Here is an 18,988-nt window from a genome sequence, read left to right as displayed (position 1 = left end):
GTCTTTGACTCTTTTCAATATGTCATATGGATGACAGAGTCAGAGGTTATGTTTTGTTTTGGTTTTTTTCTTTTCTTTAAGAGGATAACATAATCTGAGAGTATGGGGAGACAACAGCTAATTTTAGTATCTAAGAATTCCCCTTTTAATTGTGTTGTATTCATGGTTTTTTTATAGTAAGTTGCAGTCAGAATTTGTTTGGTTTTGACGTAAATGGGATATAATTTAGCTGTTAACAGGATCATCATAGGAGAGCCATCATAGGGGGAACACTTGCATTTGTTCAATTAACTGATCAATTTTTGTAATTCCAAACAAAGAAATCATGTAGTGCTTCATGTTTCATAATGAAATGTCTTGTTCCCTGTGACAGTTACAGCTTTTTTAAAATGTCTCCAAAAGTGTTTAGCTTTTAGTAGATTAATTACATTCCTTGTTGAAACCTTGCACTCCTTACTTCCTCTTTGCTTTACTGTCATCTCCAAGAAACCTTCAGGCACCTTCTCCCCTACATGCACACAGACAGACACACACCATCCCCTCTCCTCCTCTGGTCCTGTATGTAGTCCAAGTGATTGGATGAATACGTTGTGCCATCCCATATGGTGGGCTGTCCTGCTTGATCTGATCACAGTGGTGAATGAAGGAGCCCATGAGTCACCACCGGTTTGTTCTGCCGCACTTGTCACGCTCTGCTGTCGCACACTTCCCTCTCTCCCTCCGTCCATCCTGCCAGCCAACAGACGCCATGCCTTTTAGATTCTCTCGCCCTGTCGTTCACTGTCTCCCTCTCTCATGCACACGATAACTGCGATCTCTCACGTGCCCCCTTCGTGCTTCTCCTCCTTTTTCTTCCTCTATCACCCTCTCCCCTTCCCTTTCTTTTCTTTCTCTCTACCTCCCTAGATGAGGTTAAAATCCGCGTCCTGTTCTCTGACAGACTAAACGTCAGTATGTTCCCCAAGCTCTCGACTTCCCTCACAGTCTGTGCCAACATCATTGTCATTTATAAACATTTTATGCCAGCTCTGTAGGGTAATGGCTAATTTCTCCCACCACACGGCTGTTCATTAAAAGTTGATTTTCTGTCAAAATGTATCCCAATCAAATTAGCTGCAGCTACTTGGACAACTTTGGTTTACCTCACTGTGTGTCTAAGTTGTTCACTCTGATGCATCCATGGTTTATATATTTAATCAGTAAAGATGCTCATGTATTTGCGTGAAAAGAGCTAGTCTCATTTGAGAATATATTACCCGTTTAAATAAGCGATAAAGCACGACAAGATGTCTTGATATAAGAAAGTAATAGACGAGATTGAGGTGATGGTTTTCACAGCGCATAATAGAGTTTCCTCCACCAACTCTATTATTTTCCTGGATCAGGACACCTCAGTGGTCAATATTGTAATTAACGTTACACCGTTGCCACTTATCAAAGAAAATAAAAGAGAAGGTTGTATTTAATTAACTGAAGACAAATAAAAGGTTCAAGGAGATATTTATTAAGGAACATGCCTGTCTGATTCAACAATGGACGAGGGCAACACCAGACTTGTGAATTTCTAAAGAGGTTGGAAAAGTCTGATGGTGACTCAGAAGGTGGAACAAGGCTTTTACATTAGATCAGTGCTTTTTGCATCATTGTTAATCACTGTATGTCCATGTGTTCTCCTTCCACACTATTAGATCATGCTGTCTCGTGTCTTTTATTTGTTCCAGTGCAGCTTTACACACAAAATTGCACATATGCACACAAACAAACTTCTACTCGCAGGTGGAAATGATTGACAGCAGATGGATAAGCACAGGGAAACCTGGTGAGATTCATCAATTTGGGTCTAGGGTGTGTGTGATGGTCAGCTACAGGGGGTTGGTGCTCAAAGTACTTAGATGCTACTTGTGTTGTTCAATATTGGGCAAATCGATGCATATCCAACAGGTTCATCACTCCACACATTCTCATATGAGCACTGGGTGTAAAAATAGCCCCTCATTCCAAGAGTTCAGACTCTCTATTCACCACTGTTTCCCAATAACATTAAAAAGCCTTTTCATGTTTGCCAATTTTTTCTCTTCCTTGATGCCTTTCACCAACCCTCCTCTTATCCATAACATTCTCTAGTTTTCTTGCTTTTATTTATGTTCCTTTCAGTATTATTTTTCTGAAAAGGAAAATCAATAAACTCTTTTTCTCAACCATGAGAAACAGCACTTACAATAAGTCTGGAGTGGTGTTTTCTGTTTGGATTCAAAGTTCTCTCTTCTTCTTTTTTTTCCATTTGAGTTAGTGAAAGTGTGTGTGCACATGTTCTTTGTCTAATTATCTACTTCTGTCATGTCTCCACAAAGAAACCACTGGTTGCTTGAGTGGCTGATATCATTGCCATAGAACAACTGCACTGGCAATAGCATTAGCAGTGTCTAAATTACTGCTCTCTGAAGTACCGGCTGCTTTACCATCATTAGCATGGTCATTACATAGATTGGTGAAGGAAGGGTGCTGAGGCCCTGGCAGGAGACCAGCTGAGTGTTCCTCAGGCTGGCAGGGTCATTCAGGAAGTGTAGTCTCTTTCCGCCACACACAACACCCCCCTCCGAGTATTTCTCCAGTGAGACCTGGCTGCAGCTTGCAGAAAAGCTGGAGATCAGGTGTGTGAGGGTGTGTGTGTGTCCACGTACTCTTACTATCTTTGGGAGGCCCAAATATGCTCATGATGGTGTTAGGAGTAGAAGAAAATGGGGAGTTGTTTTTTTTTTTTGATCAAAGTATATTCAGGTTATTTCTTGGGTAGTGGTTAGGTTTAGAGGATTTGACTCAAAAATACATGTTTGGTCCTCAGAGGCATAGGACAAGTGTGTGTGTGTGTGTGTGTGTGTGTGTGTGTGTGTGTGTAGAGGAGGAGGAAGGAAGTGAAGGGCGGTTGGAGTTATTAGTCCAAAATCTCACCTAGGGCACCAAATGCCAGCCCTGGAGGCAGTGAGCAATCATTCCACTAAGACTGCTGCCACTTCTATCAAATAACTCAACCTTTCATGAAAGAGTAGTGACCCACTCGTCCTGTCGTCTTCCGTTACACGACTACACACACAGCGGTAATGTGACCTCTGCCTATAAAATTACTTAGTTAACAAAGGTGAAGGAACTGTTAATTGATGCCAAGTTCCATCCAATGCAGCACGAATGACATTTCACTGAACATGAGCAGAGTTATGAGTTTAAAAACACACGTCTGAGTGTGAAAGTGAGAGTGAGAATGATAAAAAAAAAAAAAGTAAGGTGCAGCTCTTTATTTAGTCAATTACAGGATGGATATGAGAGTGAGCCAGCACAAATCCATACAAAGCTACATCAAGAACTGGGGTTGGAGTGGAGAGGGTTCACCTTGCCAGTAACATGACATTTTCCATCAGCAATAATGCAAGCTTAACTCGGCTCAGAAGAGCATCTGGTGCAAATTGGACATAGTTGCTCTTTAGCATCAATCCATGAATGATAGGCTTTCTATTTATACCTCACTCCAGTGTAATAATGATGCAGAGTCTGTTGACACGACGGCCCATTATTTACACAAGATGAACAGAATGTGGATTTACTTTAAAAGTATATGACAAGAATAACTATGGTGGGAAACTGTGCTTGTGTGTGTTTTGCACACATGCGTGCATATGTACATGCACCTGACTTTGTTGTTGTCCATATGCATGTGTATGGATCCGCATGTACCTGTGCATGTGTGTGCATGCGCTACCAGGGTGTGTGTCGTCGGGGGCCACTGAGGAGGAGCATGTTAACCAGAGGAGCAGCCGGTCCACCAGATGTTGCTATTCCCACTAGGCTTGTCACAAGTGGACCTTTACTTCTCTCCCTGCAGTACACACAAACACACACACACACACATACAGAATTGCCTCAGCAGACTATACATAGTACATGCACAGAAACACAGAATGGGAACTGAGTTTATGCTGTTGCCACTTTAGAACTGCACAGATACTCTGCAATGAGGATCTTCTTCAAAGGGAGCTTTACTGAATAACATGTAAACCCACCTGGCCTCAGTGATAAGGCTTTTTTTTTTTCTTTCAACCTACGTATTGTAGATAGTGTCCTTAGAAAATCTAAAGCATTTCTTCACATTGCTCAAGAGTGTATTGTAAATGTGTTTGACTGAGTATTCTCAGAGTCAGAGGCATTCTTCACATACTCTCAATGTGTTTGGAATGTGCAGTGTTTTCAGCGAGAAACTGTCTCTTTCGAAGCCGTGCACACAGAACAGCACTTTTGATAGTCAGTGCCATTTCCCAATGCCAGTGGTTTATTTGTTCCCCTGTGCTTGGTGTAGTGGACTCATTCTCATCTTCATATACCATGGTTGAGTGCCTTTCATGGTGCCATGATCCTAGGTAGAGGATGTGGCCATTTGGAAATGTCATGAGAAAGGTCGAGACCATCATCACGGACCAGTTCAACAAGCTGATTTATGAGGTTCTTGCAAATGAAATACGGTACGGGGCTAGTGGAACAAGCAGGCACCTATAGGCACCCCAAAGGTCACCTAACTTAATTTCAATTAGGCCTAGGGGAGGCCAGGTAAATACGTCTCTGGTGGATAGACTGCTGAGGAAATGGATTTACTTGTAATGACATTGTGTTTATGGGGATTAAGATAAGGCTAATCAGTTGAAAAAGGTGGCTATGTTAGTACAGTATTGATTGAAGAGTTTAGGAAAGAGATGCCAAATGAAATAATCATTCCACTGAATTCCACACCACAAGCGCTGCGTATTGTTTATTTACAGAGGGATAAAAAATGCAAGTCTCAGTACTTCCTCCACTCCCTATCAATCACGCTGAATTGTGCTGTACTGAATACCATCAATTACTGTTTTCTGTTTGACACATGCAACACAAATTCTGATTAGCCAACAATTCTCCAGAAATAGCAGCATTGTAAAGAACAAATGGCTTGACATTTTAAATATATAAGGCAAAGTTTACCACCAAACCCAGCTCCCTTCATCCCACTTCCACATCCCTACATATGTGTCAAACAACCCCCCCCCCCACACACAACCCACACACACACACACACACACACACACACACACACAAAACGCTTAAAATGAGTCATAAATTGCCAGCAAATGATTTCCTGCTCAGGGAGAATAACAGGGTCCCCACTCTGCCTTTGATTCAGGCTCCTTTTTCATCCCCTCTTTGTTTACCCATGCTGTCTAGCAGTTGCTCTGCTGGAATCCCTATTGATAGCCGTCTGACAAGGGGGCTGGGTGCCAAGCAGCCCAGAGGGGGTAGTGCAGTGTGCAGTTTGTGGTTGTTCATCATATGAATGTGTTTGAATGAATCTGTATGCCACTGTATGTATATCATATGTATTTTTTTTTCCTCATGTGTGCCACCATGGTTCCGTCTGAGTCAGTGTCGTGTCTTCATAAACGCCAGTGAGTTGCCAGGTGTGTGTGTGTGCGTGTGCGTGTGTGTTATCTGTCTGTCTGTGCTGGGCACGTCTGTTTGTGTGCAGGCATGTGTTTGTGTGTCTTGTGAGGGTGATGTGGCACAGAGGTCACTTCTGTCAGATCCAATGTCCAGGCCCTTGCTGTGATGTGAAGGGCACTGTCAAGAGACAACCACGAGGCAGCGCAGGTACAGCTGCCCTCAGTGCTCTTTTTCCTCTGTGGCACTCACACACACACATACACACCGGCCTGAACACACAGACAAACACATCCATGCTCACTGTAAACTGACACACAGTGGTGGGAAAGCCCCCCCAGGGTGAAAGCCCCAGGATTGTACAGTCTCTTCAAAACAAATGCTACCACCTACTTGTTGACTACTTGTTGTTGATCTATTTGCTGGTGACTAACTATGTGATGCTTCGTGGAAAATGGGAAGAAATGGGAAATGGGAGCTCTGGCATGTTCTGTTGCTTCACTGGGAGGATAGACACTCATATAAAACATGTCTACAGCCACATTCTGAAAAAGTAAAGGTTAAAAAAACAACACTAACCTGTGGGTGGATAAGACAGAATTTTAAAGATATATGCTGCAAGTTTGAACAGATGACCCCTTTAGAGTCCAGTTGTGTTTGAAGGAATTGGAAATCTGCCAAAAAGATGTTGATATTATAAAAACTGTTACAGAAAAACAAGTTCTGTTGTCAGATTGTGAGCGGAGTAAAAAAACACAAGATACAGTTGTGCAAAATGGTCTATAGTCACAGTCGTAAAATACAGCCGAATATGTAAAGCATTCTCGTATTAGTCTGGGCAGAATATTATGTGTATTGCATTGTGTGTGTGTGTGTGTGTGCGTGTAGCATGGGGTTTGTGTGTTAGTTTTTGTACTTTCTTAATTTATTAGCTTTAGAACTTTTCAGTGATTATATTTTTTGTAAATTGTCATTTTTTTCATTGGTCTTCACATTAAAAAAGACAAAAGACAGACTACAAATATAGCTTCTTTAGGATTAAGGGCCGGAGGAATGATTGTGTGTGTGTGTGTGTGGTCATCTGACTGCTATGTGTGTCTACACATCTATCTATCTCTTCACGTCTCTGTCAGTCTCTTTCTGTTGCTGTTCTCAAGCTGTATCCCTCCAGTGTACACTGTCCACACTGTAGGAGAGCAGCTCTGAAACTTTAATGCTAATTGATCCCAGTGAAGAAGTGTGGACACAGGTGTGTTGCCGCAGGCCCTGGATCTGACACGGATGCCAAGGGATTCTGGGTAACCAAGGGGCTTATCGGGCCACAGTAGAAAGTGCCACTAGCCAGGGCACAAGTGACCCAGTTCTTTTCTAATCAGCACAAGTTTGAAATGCAGTTTGTCTGTGTGTTTGTGTGTGTGTGTGCGTGTGTGTGTGTGCGTGTGCGTGCACATCAGTCAGGGAGAGAAAAGGCATAATAGGTCTTTGCAGCCAAATAGTCCCAAAAAAGAAGGAAATCTGAAGCTAAAAGTTTATTCAGTGCATTCATGTCAGTTGTTCAAACTTCCGAACAGGCATATTAGCTAATAGAACCTAAAGTAACCTCTTTATTTGGCATGTAATTATTCACAACAACAAGAACCACAACTAGATGTTTCCTTCAGTCGAAATACAAGTAAAATTTCCCAGTTTTTGGAAATATTTAGTTCATGTTATGGAAAAGGACCATAAGACAAGATAGAAAAGATCTTAGCGAGTGTAATGCTGCTATGTGTGTGCATGCTCAATATATTTAACTCATGTGCTCTATGTGTGTTAGTTTTTCAACAAGTATGGTAATTGTGAGCCTTTGAGCCCCGGGAAAACCCACATCTAAATCAGACTCAAGCTGCTGTGTAACTCCCAGATTTTCGCTCTAAGTTTGCAGTCTTGATTGCGTGGGGGTGGGCGGGTGGTTGCATGTATCCGTGTGCGTGTGTGTCAGTCTGGATGGAAAAGAGACTTAGCACTGCCAAGACGCAGGTGTGCGGATTAGGTGTGATCCCCTCTCGTATTCTCAGTAGTATATCTTATTTGATGGCTTTTTTGCCATGTAAATCTCATCAAAAACTAACTAACAATAGCACCACGTTGACAGACGCCCAAGCATCTGGCGAGCCACCACTCTGAATGTTCAAACTGCTGTGAACAACCTGTCTCCAGAAAGAGGGAAAATAACTGGGAAGGAAACTCAAGGAGTTTGTGTGTGCGCTTGCATGTAAGTGTTTGTGTTTTCTTGTGGGTGCTTGAAAGAGATGAGAGAAAGAAGGAGGGAGAGAGGGGTGGAAAGCGGCATGCTGATAGCCTCATAAATCATGAAACAGATAGTGCTGTATCTTAACCAGTGTTGAGCCAGGTGATGGCATGATGATGATCTGAATGCACCTCCGCTTCTCCTGTTTCAACTGCCTTCATTGACTTTGCTCCCTCATTCTGTTCAAAGATAGAGGAAGATAGAAAGAAGGAGCAAGGGAGAGAGGAGAGAAATAACTTTGCCCAGCACAGGCCCCATTAAAGTGTGATGAGTGGCCTCAGTGAGGGGCTCTGTGTACAGCACTTTATTCAGGAACGTTCACTTATTTATAGGTGTTGGAATTGTGTTGTTTGCTTGTTTTATTGAAAACCTTGTGGGTAAAGTGGCGGCAGGCCGCATGGCATGTGAGCGCCACATCTCTGGAGGGCATCCCTGCAGAAAAATCTTCCTCCTTGATGAATAAGTGAAGGCGACAGATTAATTTTTCATTCACACAGAATCCATTGTCGCTTGAGATGTTTGGTCTGTGGGTATGTGTAGTCAACCTGCAGGCGGTTAAAAAAAAAAAAAAAAAAAAAAAAAAACCTACAACCTTGCTGGGATGTGAGCACACATGCTCAAACACACATAGGTGTAAGCACATAATGTATATATCCACGAAATCACACTTGCAGAAACACACCCACATGATCCATTCAAGTTGTGAACACCGTAGAGCTCTAATAGACAGTGACTGTCAGATGTAGTTAGATAGATGAATTTCTTTTTACTCTAGCACATGACTGCAATTGAGTTTATGGCACAGCATATACAACCTTGTTTTTAAAGGTGAATAAATTGCTTTCATTCTATCAAAGCTTTTTTTTTTTTTTTTACCTCTGTACAGCTATAGAATTTTAATTAATTTCCTGTGAGAATAACCACAAAATACTGAAATAAACGGACAATTATGGAGGTTTTTTCAGCAAGCTATGGTGAAGTTTAAATGATGTGATGTAAAGGTTGAGAGAAGTTGCATTTCAGCTGCTTTTTTTTTAGACAGTATGTCTATATATGTTCTGCGTCTACCACCTCTACTTTAACTCTTGTACACCAAAACTCACGTTGACAGCCACACAGGCGATGCACAAGCAAAAACATGAAGGTAGCAAAGTGTAGCCCATCACAGGAAGGGTTGTGGTGTTTTGTGTACATGAGGGAGCATCTCTCAGTATGAATGATTTATATTAAAAGAGAAAGTGAAAAGTCTTTCTGGATGCACACCCACCCTGTACCCCCCCATGCGAACAGAAGGGAGCATCTTCACATGGCCAAATGGGTCTGATGGTGATGGCATGGAGGAAAAGCGTAACGCTGCTCGCTTGCAGGGCCTTCTATGATCTCCACCACCACTCTCCGTGCGCTCTGGGACACATCAAAAAGGGGATTAATAAATAAATAACACACAACACCATGTTTTATTAACTTGGGTAAGGCTTCAGTGGTCCTAGAGAATCCTGAGATTGGATGGCGGCTTGGATTATTGCTGGAAAACTTGTAGAAGCTGTCTAACCAGTTGCAGATTTTAAGGAGAAAATTCTCTATTGAACCAGACTGTCTATGACAAAACAGTAACTTCATGGTAAACTGTCTAAACTATATCTCTAACTTCTAAACCTTAATCTGATGGATTTACTGTGAGAAGATTATTTAAGGACCGTGTGTGTTAGAATTGCAAATAGCAATACATCACTCAAAAATGTGAATCTTTGTAGGTGTTTGAATTTCAACACTTACAATGAATGTTTACATTTACCAGATGATTATTCTACAACATAATATAGAAGGGCTGCAACTAACAATTACTCTCATTATTAATTTTCAATTAACTGATTAATTTTTTGATATATAAAATGTCAGGAAATAGTGAAACAGTCCAGAAATTCAATATGCAATTATGTAAAACAAATAAAAGCATCAAATCAGCACATTTGAGGTGCTGGAATAAACAAATGTTTGTCATTTTTGCTCAACCTATGACTTAAATGATTCAGCTCTCAAAGTTGTTAGGAATACATTTTCTGTTGATCAACTCATTGATTGTTTCTGCTACCATGGGGTGTAACAATAATAAGAAAAATAATAATATGAAAAAGACTCGAGTTGCGGTGGACAGTGCTGATCCCCTTCCTTGTACACTTGGATCGATGCACATATTGCAAACTCTTGGTCATAGAACAACCCTGTGGTTATATATTTTCTTTACCTGCTATCTGGTTTTGACAGAAATCCAACACTACTCCTAGAGATGGGGCTTTAGCTATTTTTTTTTGTTCACAGTGAGGGAGTTGTACTGCTTCCTTAACATGGCACAAACAAATGTTTGTTTCCATAACCCCCTTCTTGGAGTGAATGCAGGATGTTTTTATAGCCCAGCTTGTTCTATAAGTATTAATACTGTCAGCATGATGCCGAGATTCCACTTGTCATGTATTATCTCCACATTGCAAATGGATTAGTGTGTGCATGCGTGTCCGCGAGTGTGTGTGTGTGCACGTGCATAATTCTGCGCATGTGCTGCCAAACTTATTTGTGTTTCGGAGAAATATGTGTCTGAGCATTATGCACCTGTGAGCGTGCGTGTTTGTGTGTCATCTTGAGCGCACTGTGAAGGTGTCATTGTGGAGCCTAGGCCCTGTAAGCTGTCAGACAGTGAGAGATGCTGCACCTCTAAAGGGCATGCTTTCTGGGCCTTTCCTGTCTATTATAAGCCCTGCAACACTCATCAAGGCTGTTGCAGTGCACCTCCATGTCCCTCAAGCAGCCACAGAGAGAAGCCACCTTTCTAACTAGGAGAGCCCTTTCCTCTAAACTTCACATACCCTTGTCTTCCATTTTGACATGATAAACGCAAGCAGCAGTAATGAGGCGTCGGGTTGTCAGGGCATCCATTTTGTTTTGCTCAAATCTGAGTAGAAGCAAAGAATCCTAGCCTTTCTCCATTTTGAGACATCCAGTCCCTGCTCCTTCCGTGCCGCGGCTCCTCGCCAACCCCATGGCAACCTTAATTGTGATTCGTGCTCACTAATTTAGACCCACGCTTGAGATGTGAGATCCTGTGTGGGGGATATGGATTTATAGGAGATGATATATTAAACACAGTCTTTTTGATGACACTCAGAAGTGGTGACACTGCTGAAAGTGGTGCTAGCACTACAGCTAAGACAGGCTGCACTGAAGCTAGCCAAAGATTGAGATGTGTCGCTATCTCGCCATCTGTAACAGTCACGCCTGGCGTCGTCAGAAACAGATCGCCTTGATACCAGCCACATCAAATCTCCAGTTTGCCAAGCAAATAGAATAAAACAATCTATCGATCTTGCCCCACCTCTCTGTGTATCAACACAATCCATCTGTGTTTATCAGGCTATCTGGCTTCCTATCTTTTGTTGTCTGCAGGCGGGCATTCTTTTCTTTTCTTCTCTTTTATTTTCTTCCTTCCTCCTCCCACATCTGTTTGGTGATTCATCAGCCTATTTACCTTATCATGCTGCCAAACCATCCATTTACGTTCCCATCTGTCTGTCAAACTATATCTTAGCTTCCATTTGTCTAACTATCTCTCTGTCTACTCATTCACCTGTCAATCATGCGGCTTGCCTTGGCTCCTGCAGGTTCCATCCGCTCGTCTGGCTGATGCCGTCTCTGACCTCTTCAACTCAGATGAGTGTAGGATAAAGTAATTAGATTCTTATCACTTCATCAAAAGTTTTACATTGTATTAACAACAGTGCCATGTAATTATAGTAATAGAGTTATATCAGTTCCACAGTTGACATTAGGCTAAATATATGAACAGGGGATATTAATCCTTTATTGAAGAAGGATGACCTATTTTGATATTTGTTTTTGGAATTTGTTTTATTTAAGATTGTAAATATGGATCTAAACTTTAGGCAGCATTTTTTTTCCTGACTTCATACAACATGTTTTTGCAGAATATTATCTGTGATCTAGATAGCTCCCTCCACAGTATCCAAACGGAAGCAGGTCACTGCTTTGGCTCAGTCCAGTTCAGATCAAACCTCGGTGGAGCAAGCCAGACACTGATGTCAGTCTAGTCAGGGGGTCTGGCCCCCCACAGAGGCCCAATCAGTCTTATAGGATCAGTGACTGGCCCCCCTAGGCAACAGTGTGCCTTGGCCTGATGGATTACTCCCTCCCCTGGCTCAGGCCTGTGAAACCCGGGCTTCTGCTACAAGACCCATCTGTGCTTTCCGTGTCTCCTGCATGCCTTCTGGTCATAGTCTCGGGCTGCTGGTGAAGCCCCAAATCAGAAGTTGAAGTCTAGAGTGTATACTTGGACACCCTCCATACATAAAATCAACTATAGAGTTGTAAACAAAACAAGGAGTTCATGTTAAGATGTAGGGGAGAATTGTTCCTGCTCCCTGTGCTGCACATAATGTACTGTACTGCACCCCCTTATATCACTAGACCTCTAAGCCTATACTGGATACTTCTGTGTTGTGTTGCCAAGTCAAGGAGATAATATCAAAGTGTAAAGTAAACTCAAACAGCAGGCAAACAGGTGGGCAATGCTTAAAAGTTTCAGGAAATAATAAAATGTATATTTTAAAAAGATTCTATGGCCTTTACAGACACACCGTGTTTCCTCAAATAGTGACCGGGGCCTTTGTTTACCTCAGCTGCAGAAGGTAGCAGGTTTGTATTAGAGGCAGGCCTCTTTTGTGGAAAACTCTTGACTTGCAAGGTGTTCCAATAAAGCAATGTAGGTTTTTCCTTCAATGAACCTAATGTTTTCTGTCAAATTGTTTTAGGTTTTTTTTTTCCACATGGTGGCAAGGGGTTCTCAGGACCTCTCAAATTATACAGGGGGTCCAGTACCCAAACAAATTTGAGAACCACTGTTACAGAAGATATTTGTTTTCTTCCATGGTTATACTTAGGTTGGAGTCTGTCTCTTGAAACATTACTGCTGAGAGGAAAATCTTGAATGGGAGTTTTGCCTCAGGCGCTGATCAATCGTAAAAGTGTTTTCATATAACTGTTCATTTGGGCTGTGTGCGCCTCTGCTGCATCCCAGAATGCCAAGAGGCATTGTTCCGTGACTGAGGAATCAAGTCCAGCAGAGATATGTTAAGGAGATTTCTGAACCTGAGGGGCAAAATGAGGAATCGGTGCTACCAGTAGTCTGTCAGGCTTGTTGTTTTCAATCAAAAATCTAACAAATGTTAGCCGAGTTTCAAGGAGAACGATGGATTTTTTCTTTTTTGAGATTCCAACATAGATTCATGCGGAGCTTAAAGTGCATATAGTGCATACAGGTTTTTACATGCACACACGCAAAACCCCTTTTTCTTCTCTCCCGCTGTTTTGTGCCTAACAGAAACCTGTCAGAGCTTCCCTACTGAGAAGATACACCAGTACTTTTCTTCCCTCTGAAAAAATAAGCATTTTTATACAAACGTGCAGCGATTTCCTACTCTCCTGAAACATATTTTGTGCCAAGCAGTCAGAAGATATTACTCTCAGACCAAGCTCCTTTCAGCAGGGTTGTTAAGGGATAGTGCGCACTTTATGTTATATTTGGGAGCATGATGAAGAGACACGCTGCATTTATGCACAATACTGTATGTCTGACAAGAAGAGCATCCAGAGAAGAGATTGGGCTAGTTGCAATAAGGAAAGGAAAAGTGGTAAACATGGCCTGTAGCAAAAGAATCAGCCCTGATGCCATTTTTTTGACTGACAGTGTACAGTCCAGTTTTTGTTAAAGGGAGTCTGGAACTTAAATGGAATCCAAAGGAGGGAAAGTCGTGAGATGCTGTTGGGGGAAAGAATGGCTGTATTCACTATCTGGGTCAGTCGCCGGTATTGCCAAGCATGCACATCACAGTACCCACTGAGATAGAGTGGTGATAGAGGCATGGAAAGATTAACCACATCCCTGCTCTGTCAAAACTGATTGCATGTGTTATGACCACCCTGCTCTCTGCAAACCTCTCCTCGTTACCGTTTATCTCAACAGACTGTCAGTTAAACTCACTTTACCTCCTAATTCTGTATACAAACTGTCAAGCAGCAACGTGAACTCGTATACATGCATGCCATATCTGAATACTATGAGATTTAGTGTCCGTCTCAAGTTAAAAAATTTGTTGCGAGTGTTTAGATTGCTTTTTTCTGTGTTTTAAAATCACAAGTGGCCAGACTTTTGTAGTAAACACCGGTGGTAATGTCAGTAATAAGGGGGATTAAGGGGGAAAATTGAAAAGTAGAGAAGACGGACGAGACAGTGTGTACAAGCAAGAGAGAAACAGAGTGTGGGTGTCAGTATCTTGCCTCAGCATGTTTATCCAGGCCTGTCTTAGGCATTTCCCTCTGTCATGCCATTCTGATCGCTTCTGCCTGCTATGGCACACTGACAAAACACACCATAACATATCAGGCACCGGATTCCAGCCCCCTCACTCTCAGATCTTCTGACATTCGCACATTCAATTCATTTAGGCGATACTAAATGTCTAAAGGTAATTCACAAGAACGTTTCACAGTAAATGCATTTTATCTACTATTATTAAACTTGAAAAGAGTCACAGATAACACTTTCTGTAAAAAACCCACATAGATTGTAACGCGGTGTAGCATGAGGCTTTGTGATTGGACTATGAGGATCACAGACGAAACAGGTTTATTACCCAGGGAATTTTTGAAAGTCATTCTGGGACATATAGGAAATCAATAACTGAAAATGTTGGTGTGGCAGAATGAGAGAAAGTGGATATATCAATAGAGTAAATTAGATAAAACATTTGATTAAAAAAACAGGTAATCAGTGATGGAGTCAGCTAAATAGCTTGTGTGCACCAAACACAGCAGCCTAAACACTGAAACGTGCTGTGTACGCAGTTTTAGTATTATTTTTCCTGGAGTGGGATTAGTGATGATAATGCTACATTTGAAAGCAGTGACATTTAAAATATTTTGCCATTAATGGAGGTCACTGAGATACATAGCTTATACCAAAAAACATTTGCAATGCAACCATTACTGTAGTTTAAAAAGTCACTTTTTTTGCTGTGTGTTTTGTTTTTTTGACTTATTAGAGAAATTATGCCTCAAATCAAAATTGTCATGTTATTATTAAAAGAAGGATGACACTTGTTTCACTGTAAACTGTGATGAGCAACTTTTGAATGCATGTTGACATAAAACGTCAGTGAAAATTGTTTTAAATCAATATGCTTTTTTTTATTCTGTTAAAAAAACACAAAAACAACAAGCAGGAACATGTAGCAGGAAGAAAGCTGGTTGTACTTTTAATCCTTTTATCTCCTACCATGCATTAGTTGGTATAAATTTCAGCTACTTGTTATAAATCAATGAGTGACTAACAACATCAGATAGAAAAGGGTCACTGACACACTTTCTCCTGTAAACCACTATCCCCATCGTCCTTCCCCCCCCTTTTTTTTCCCCAGCTCTCCACAACTGAACTCACCTTTTCTTTAGCTGCACTATTTGTTTCCCTCCCCTGCTCCTTGTTTGGGGTGATTACTCTTACCACTGAACGAGGGGCTGTGTTTGCCACAACTGTAGTTTTGCTATACCTGGCCCATAACTTTCAGTAGGAAGAAATAGCTTCTCTCCCTCTGCATCCCATTTATACACCGTATCTTGTTTCTGTGTAGGGAGTTCCATTACTCTGTAGCTTGGAGGCTGGCAGAGCGGAAGGGGGAAGGGAGGTGGAGGAGATGAAAAGAGGTGATAGAAGGTTGCGGCTGTTGCTGGTGCTGCGCACGCTCTCTCCTAGTCGACAGTGAAGCAAACACAACATGTTGATGCGCGGAGAGCAGAGATTTAATCACCTTTATTATGTTTTAGCCCATTAAAATATGAAGTGCAGAGCGACACTTGGAGAGAATTAGACAAAGGGAGTGACATGTCAGAGAAATCGTGTTCTTACTCACTTGTTTAGTGTAAAAGGCAGTGAATGCATGATTCGGAAAGATATAGCACAATAGATTCAGCTCCAGTCCTGCCTTATGATGCACCCTGTGTGCTTTCTGCAGCTATTTACACACACATGATTGGCGATTATGTGAACCTGACCTTGTTATTGTGGCCTTGATGAATGCGAGTGCCATGTTTAGATGTTAGCCCAGACTCTGATACTACCCAGATGATATTTAACTAACGCACCATAATCCCTCCAAAAGTCTTCCTGTTTATACTGGCCACTGAAAGGTAATTCCTCAAAGTATCCCATGCTGAAAGTGTTTTGATAGATGACTGGCAGCCTTTTGCTTCTTTTGCAGATCATAGAGCCCTATCATGATGTAATTCCGGGTAATTAGCCGAAGATGACAGTAACACAAAAGTCATTATGATATTTAATCTCTTTTGGGGAATCCACAAGGAAAAGTGTGCCTCTATCGTCTATCATAACATGAAATGACGTCTCACTGGAGGCCCTCCAAACAGTCAGGAGAAGGTTGGAGTTGACTGCGCCGGCTTAAGGCCTTTGCTTTAGCTGTTTAGTAATCTTGGCGTCCTCTCCTCCTCCTATTACCCTTGTCTTATTCAGAGCCTCTCCCTTGTGGCAGGGATCATCATGATATACACGCAAGGATATGCTTGTGTGTGTGCGTGTGTGTGTGTGTTAGAAACAGAAGGAGTGCGTGTAATTTCCTCAAAGCAATGCACCGAGCCGTTTCTCTGTGCTTCGCTTGAACACTTGTGCGACAATGTATTTCCTTCTGTGTGTGTGTGTGTGTGTGTGTGTGTGTGTGAGAAAGAGAGAGAGAGGAATAGATACAGTGTGTGTGTTAGTCACTTCCCCTTCCATCTGCCCACCCTCATTGAAATCCTCAGTGCATTTAGTAACATTTTGAAAACCGTGCCAACCGGCATTTAATTTAGTTCTGGTACGCCAACATCTCCCTGCTGTAACATGGAATACCTGCTCTTCTTTTGTCAATTTCTTCTCCTGTTCTTGTGCTCCTCTGTGTCGTGCCTACTGTAACTCGGAAAGAAGTCGCCTCTGGGAGAAGCAGGTAAAGAAGCCATCAAAACCAATGCGAGTAGAAAGAGTTGCAATCAGTGCTCCAAAAAACTGTAGTTTGTCTTTTGTGCAGATCTCTCCTGCTTTCCCCCCAGTCTCACTTTGTTTCCCTCTCTGTCTGTCCGTGTATGTATGTGTGTGTGTGTGTGTGTGTGTGTGTGTGTGTGTGTGTGTGTGTGCGTGCGCTTGAAGCGTTCAATTCAGTAGAGGCTAATAGTAATGTTTCTCTCCCAGTAGAAATGGCTGCTGTTTGTTCAATTGTTGTGATAGATTGATGTGGGGTGGGAAAAGATGGGCTTTTATGCACCTGAAGATGGGAACAGAAAAGTCTTTATGAGAAGCCAATAGCTCTCGGTTCAAGAATCCTCTGATGGGAGATGCATTTTCCTGGAAGTTTTTCTCCCCTTTTTTTTTTTTTTGCAAAGTCTTTGACGAAAGCTTTCCCATGTATTCAGGCAGTTAGGCAAGACACAATTACCCCCAAAAGGGCACTTTTCATTTGTTATTCCACAAAAAGCTGCCTGCCTGCTATACATCTATATGTTCCTGTAGGCTTTCAACAAGTGGTCACACTAATGGTCTGCACTGTTTTCAGTTTACGCAGCATACTGCCGCTGCCTCTTCATATATTAAAGCAGGCAAGAGTGTGTTCTTGTTAAGTGCTTATATTAGTGTCAATACAGCTATACTTTGGGAGCTGATTGCAAAAGATCATCAGGTTTAACATGCTGCTTTGTAAACAGGAGCCTTTGGTACCTTTGTTTCAGCTGTTATCAGAGCTGCAACAGTTAATTGATTAATCTGTTAGTTCCAAACTATTCAATTAAATAGCAACTATTTTGATAATCGATTAATTCTTTTGAGTCATTTTTTAAAGAAACACATGTCCAAATTCTCTTATTTCAGCTTCCTCTAGTTTCTTTAGTCTTCTAGGTCAATAAACTGAATATCTTTGGGTTGTGGGCTGTTGTGAAGACGTCACCTTGGGCTGTGGGAAACGGTGATCACCATTTTTCACCATTATAATCAAGAAAATAATTGTTAGTTGCAGCCCCAGCTGTTATTATAACAAATATATATATACTTTTCATTTTAGAAAGAAAAAAAAGATTTCACTTGTACGCAAGGAAATCCGCATATAAAACATACACTTTTACCTACATATACTCAACTATAGATGAATTCAAAGTGAACAAACCGTTGTGCAGGAGAGGCAGGAAGCTGACCTTTCCACAAAAACCCAAGGCAAGATAAACAGATTTACAATAAGCAAGAATAATAATAAATAGCAATGATTATGTAGATACAGTATACAGAAAATGTTTTATTTCGTTATGCATTAAAAGGTGGCACGAGGTTGTTACATATTCTCTTGTTAAAGAGGTTTCACGGTAGGTATTGTACGTAATGTGTTGCACTCAAAAGAATTATATATTGTGAAAGTGCACTCTTTATTCAAAACCCCAGGAGTTGTCATTTCTATAGATCTGTTTGTGGATTGTTCCAGTTTGTCTTTTATGATTTTACTCATCTCCCAATTCATTTATAGCCTCTTTTGTATAGTCTTTTCTTTGATCCTTTCTGCTGTCTTTTTTTTCCAATCGTATTTACAGTAATAGATGTAGCCCAAGATGAGCCCACATTAGAGACTGTATTTTCTTCTTTTTCTTCTCCCTCTGATAGACTGAGGGTTAAAGGCCACTGTTTGACCAGAAATGAGGTTACAGCAATTGGGCTTGCAAATGATTGGCAGGGTTAGATTGTGGATGATCTACTTTTTTTTTTTTTCCCTAGTCAGTCCCCGTTCTTTCTTTTTTTTTTTCCTTCTTGTACTGCGGATGCTTGTGTGAAGCACAACCTGTGGGCATAATAATGAGTGCGTGGATAAGTAGTGATGATGTTTTTCAACGCGCTGCCAGAACGCGTTAGCTTTAACGATCACCTACTTTATATGAATGTATGTTAAAGTGAAAGAAGCAGAGAATACAGAAGCCTTCATCCCCTTTTATTAAACATCCTGATCTGTCTTCCTTTCGCTCTTTCTCTTCCTTCCCTCCCTCTTTCTCCCTCTCTCCTCCTGTGCACCATCTGCATGTTGCTCTGTATCCAATCTGAAGAAGAAGTGCTTTCTGTTCTCTACTGTGATGGTGGGAGTCTGTGTGTGTGTGTGTGTGTAT

The 18,988-nt window shown here is 41.5% G+C and overlaps 1 protein-coding gene and 1 long non-coding RNA gene across 2 annotated transcripts in view; one reads left to right on the top strand and one right to left on the bottom strand.

Annotated features, from left to right (window-relative positions):
* Positions 1–18,988, top strand: part of diaph2 (diaphanous-related formin 2) — a 381,520-nt gene that overhangs the window by 356,880 nt on the left and 5,652 nt on the right. The window lies entirely within an intron of this gene.
* LOC122990146 overlaps positions 3,276–18,988 on the bottom strand; it is a 158,548-nt gene continuing 142,835 nt past the window's right edge. The window contains exon 2 of the long non-coding RNA XR_006405272.1: positions 3,276–3,868. This is a non-coding gene — a long non-coding RNA (uncharacterized LOC122990146). The remainder of the gene's footprint in view (positions 3,869–18,988) is intronic.

This window comes from Thunnus albacares, chromosome 10 (assembly GCF_914725855.1).
Source record: "Thunnus albacares chromosome 10, fThuAlb1.1, whole genome shotgun sequence".
Classification (NCBI taxonomy): Eukaryota; Metazoa; Chordata; class Actinopteri; order Scombriformes; family Scombridae; genus Thunnus; species Thunnus albacares.
This window is presented reverse-complemented; position numbering and strand designations above follow the sequence as displayed.